Below are 5000 nucleotides of genomic sequence, written 5' to 3'. Positions count from 1 at the left end.
TGGCCCAGAAACGACACCTCCATCTACAGGAATCCAACGGAACTACACCAACCATACTGCCAAACCACAGCATCGCCATCTATGACAATGTGACGAAACCACATGCAATAGCCCCATCTACGCGAATCGGACGACACTACGTCCACCATGTCGCGCGCAACACGAAAACTAAATACCGCCATCTGCAAGTCTCCCGAAACATGACCTGCTGCACCGACGATACCGCCATCTATGAGACGCCACCCCGACTACGACATCGCTAGGTCCCACAGTACCCATTTTTCGACGCCACCCACAAAGCCTGCATCATCTGTCCACCACAGGAACCCGAACGCCAGTGCCTGCGTCGCACGAAGTAGTCAACCGACAATCACTCCACCCGCACCCGCACGTGCCCCACCCCAACCGCCCAAATCGCAACCCAAGCGGATGAACGGCGGACTCTTCCCGCACTCGTACGTTGCAATCCACCCCTATATCTTGCGTTTCATGACGAGTTATATCCAATATGCCAAATTCCCGCTGTCCCTATACATGCTGTAAGTCTGTGCACACAATATGAACCACACCTCAGCGAGACACTCCATCACACATTACTCTCTGCCTGTAACAGACACAGATACGATATGTAAGCACCAGCATGGACCAACGTCCGGTGCATCCTCTCCGCCACAGTACACCATCCACACTATGATAACCACACCAGGGGGTCCAATTATAAAATAGAATATCCCACCCGTCCAACATCCACAATTGCTCAGATAAGCCACCAACACCCACACATGTCCTACACAGGGGTGCACCCAACACCACCACACTGCCTCCTGTTACGGCACAGAAACAATGGCAGGAATGAATCACACAGGTCTGCCACTCCCTTGCCGCAACCACAGACGCGGCGCGCCTCCAGTCACGAGCGAAAAGCGCATCCTGACGAGACAGAACTGCTGTGACATACTGACGCTGCCTCAGACATTCACTTACAATGATCACTACCAACGAACCTGCCCCCCCCCCCCCCCCCAAACCACACTATCTCTTACCATGTTGTGTACTGTAATCCAACCCATTTTGCACCTTAACCTAACCAAATTTGTAACGCAATTTGTACCGCAATGTAACGCAATTTGTACCGCAATGTAACGCAATTTGTACCGCAATGTAACGCAATTTGTAACGCAATTTGTGTCTTAACCTAACCCACGTTGTGCCTTAACCTAACCCACGTTGTGCCTTAACGTAACCCACGTTGTGCCTTAACGTAACCCACGTTGTGCCTTAACGTAACCCACGTTGTGCCTTAACGTAACCCACCGTTGTGCCTTAACGTAACCCACGTTGTGCCTTAACGTAACCCACGTTGTGCCTTAACGTAACCCACGTTGTGCCTTAACGTAACCCACGTTGTGCCTTAACGTAACCCACGTTGTGCCTTAACGTAACCCACGTTGTGCCTTAACGTAACCCACGTTGTGCCTTAACGTAACCCACGTTGTGCCTTAACGTAACCCACGTTGTGCCTTAACCTAACCCACGTTGTGCCTTAACGTAACCCACGTTGTGCCTTAACCTAACCCACGTTGTGCCTTAACCTAACCCACGTTGTGCCTTAACCTAACCCACGTTGTGCCTTAACCTAACCCACGTTGTGCCTTAACCTAACCCACGTTGTGCCTTAACCTAACCCACGTTGTGCCTTAACCTAACCCACGTTGTGCCTTAACCTAACCCACGTTGTGCCTTAACCTAACCCACGTTGTGCCTTAACCTAACCCACGTTGTGCCTTAACCTAACCCACGTTGTGCCTTAACCTAACCCACGTTGTGCCTTAACCTAACCCACGTTGTGCCTTAACCTAACCCACGTTGTGCCTTAACCTGCTCTGTAATTGGCATATGACACGTTACATTAATCTAGTGTTGTCTAACCACAACCCTCTGAATATAGTTCGCTACTCGCACCGCCCACCCTCTTGTGTGTCGTTTCATGTTGAACACTTCGCAAGTGTTGCTTACTTTTTACATGCTCCCGCTGTACACTGTAATGTGGACAACTGCAGGATGTACATCGCCCCCCCCCCCCTCCACCCTGCCTTCGCACGCTGGTCGTTCAGGTGCTTGCGTGTTCAATGCCCTTCGCAGCTGTTCACTGGCATTCGCATGTCGAAGCGCTCAGTCTACGTCGTGGTACGGCCTGTGTCCACTGTCCGCTGATATCGTAAGCTTAATCCTCACATTGTACTGCACATAGGTCCGTATGTACTGAATGATACGCTGTGGCACATGTGTGACCGTACGACTGCGCCCAACAACAGCGAACCATACGGTCCAAATGTTGTGCACTCAGCCACGTGCCGTCTCCCCATAACAGCTACATTGCAGTGTGGTACGCCATAGAGACGTGTGGGAGTAACGGACGCCCTGGATGGCGATCAGCATGAGCCGTCTGTTGATGTAGTGGCGCGTGTATTCAAACGTAGTCGTCTCTTCTCACACAGTGTGATAGCATGGTGCACCGCGTTCCACATCTGCGACATGGTACAGATGCTGGTTGACAGTCGGTCTCGTAATGGACATCGCATACGTAGGGGGCCACCTCCCACGTGTTCTCTAGTCGTGCACATTTTGTTGCGTGTATGTGGGCAGACGTAGTGTGTCGTGACACCTAACAGACAGGTATGCAATAATCGTTGCATTTGCAAACTGGGATGGACGTCTACGTTTGCTGGTGACGTGACGCAACGCAAATGAACAACTGGTAAACCCATTGTGGTGCGGTTGTTGTTGCTGGAGGTAAATCAGTAAGGGCAAATCTGTGTGTGAAGCGATACGCGGCGGTGGCTGGGTGGGACCGTCCCCGGCCGGTGAGGGGGGGGCCGCCCGGCGTGCTGGCCGCGCGGTGCGTGGGCGCACGCGCTACAGCCGGCTGGTGGGGGCGCCCAGTGGCAGGCGCGCCGGCCGACGGACGCGGCAGGCGGCGCAGCTGCGCGCCGGGGCACCCTGCGCGCGGCGCCGGGCGGCCAAAGTGGGTCCTCGCGGGCCCGGTGCGAAGCGCGGTGGACATCTGCAGTGTGCTGGTCCGACTGAGGACTGTGTGCGTTGAGGATGCGCCGCCGCCCGGCACTCGGCGCCGCGACGCCGTCTGCTGCTCGGTCGCCCCAGCGGTTCTCGCTGGTGGTTTGTATCGCAGTTGTGCAGACGTGTTGGCACGTGCGCTGTGCTGGGAGAGTTCGCTTCGGCACCCACGTGGGGCCTTTGCCCTTCTGTGGCGCTGGCGTTGGAGCTGCCGGTCACCGTAGGTGGCGCGTGTTGTCTCCCGCCGGCAATGCCACGACAGCACGCTCCCGGGCCTCTGTCGGCAGCGGCAAGCTCAGTTGGGAGCACGGGTGGTCGCACCTAAAGCGTCTACTCGCCTAACTCCGGGCGATTGCGCCTCTCTCGAACCCGACCAAGTACTTAGGACGGCGCTGCGCGCCGCCGGGACCTGAGAGGGTTTCGAGGTGTATTGTGCAGGGGAGCTCAGCCTCCTCCTGTTTGCAGAATAATTGAGCGGACGCTTGCGTGTTCGCGCGGGCCCCTGGGACACACTCCCGGGCGGCCGGCTGCTCAGCTCTAGTTGACGCAGCTCCCTGGTTGATCCTGCCAGTAGTCATATGCTTGTCTCAAAGATTAAGCCATGCATGTCTCAGTACAAGCCGCATTAAGGTGAAACCGCGAATGGCTCATTAAATCAGTTATGGTTCCTTAGATCGTACCCACGTTACTTGGATAACTGTGGTAATTCTAGAGCTAATACATGCAAACAGAGTCCCGACCAGAGATGGAAGGGACGCTTTTATTAGATCAAAACCAATCGGTCGGCTCGTCCGGTCCGTTTGCCTTGGTGACTCTGAATAACTTTGGGCTGATCGCACGGTCCTCGTACCGGCGACGCATCTTTCAAATGTCTGCCTTATCAACTGTCGATGGTAGGTTCTGCGCCTACCATGGTTGTAACGGGTAACGGGGAATCAGGGTTCGATTCCGGAGAGGGAGCCTGAGAAACGGCTACCACATCCAAGGAAGGCAGCAGGCGCGCAAATTACCCACTCCCGGCACGGGGAGGTAGTGACGAAAAATAACGATACGGGACTCATCCGAGGCCCCGTAATCGGAATGAGTACACTTTAAATCCTTTAAACGAGTATCTATTGGAGGGCAAGTCTGGTGCCAGCAGCCGCGGTAATTCCAGCTCCAATAGCGTATATTAAAGTTGTTGCGGTTAAAAAGCTCGTAGTTGGATTTGTGTCCCACGCTGTTGGTTCACCGCCCGTCGGTGTTTAACTGGCATGTATCGTGGGACGTCCTGCCGGTGGGGCGAGCCGAAGGCGTGCGACCGCCTCGTGCGTGTTCGTGCGTCCCGAGGCGGACCCCGTTGAAATCCTACCAAGGTGCTCTTTATTGAGTGTCTGGGTGGGCCGGCACGTTTACTTTGAACAAATTAGAGTGCTTAAAGCAGGCAAGCCCGCCTGAATACTGTGTGCATGGAATAATGGAATAGGACCTCGGTTCTATTTTGTTGGTTTTCGGAACCCGAGGTAATGATTAATAGGGACAGGCGGGGGCATTCGTATTGCGACGTTAGAGGTGAAATTCTTGGATCGTCGCAAGACGAACAGAAGCGAAAGCATTTGCCAAGTATGTTTTCATTAATCAAGAACGAAAGTTAGAGGTTCGAAGGCGATCAGATACCGCCCTAGTTCTAACCATAAACGATGCCAGCCAGCGATCCGCCGCAGTTCCTCCGATGACTCGGCGGGCAGCCTCCGGGAAACCAAAGCTTTTGGTTCCGGGGGAAGTATGGTTGCAAAGCTGAAACTTAAAGGAATTGACGGAAGGGCACCACCAGGAGTGGAGCCTGCGGCTTAATTTGACTCAACACGGGAAACCTCACCAGGCCCGGACACCGGAAGGATTGACAGATTGATAGCTCTTTCTTGATTCGGTGGGTGGTGGTGCAT

At 54.4% G+C, this 5000-nt stretch overlaps 1 non-coding gene across 1 annotated transcript in view; it reads left to right on the top strand.

The window, feature by feature from the left end:
* The first annotated feature begins 3626 nt into the window (after window positions 1-3626).
* The window catches only part of LOC126139303 (small subunit ribosomal RNA), a 1911-nt gene continuing 537 nt past the window's right edge, over window positions 3627-5000 (top strand). Inside the window, exon 1 of the ribosomal RNA XR_007528667.1 lies at window positions 3627-5000. This exon is cut by the window's right edge and continues 537 nt beyond it. This is a non-coding gene — a ribosomal RNA (small subunit ribosomal RNA).

Source organism: Schistocerca cancellata, unplaced genomic scaffold (assembly GCF_023864275.1).
Source record: "Schistocerca cancellata isolate TAMUIC-IGC-003103 unplaced genomic scaffold, iqSchCanc2.1 HiC_scaffold_683, whole genome shotgun sequence".
NCBI lineage: Eukaryota > Metazoa > Arthropoda > Insecta > Orthoptera > Acrididae > Schistocerca > Schistocerca cancellata.
The sequence above is the reverse complement of the archived record's forward strand: the minus strand, read 5'-3'. Positions and strand labels throughout refer to the sequence as shown.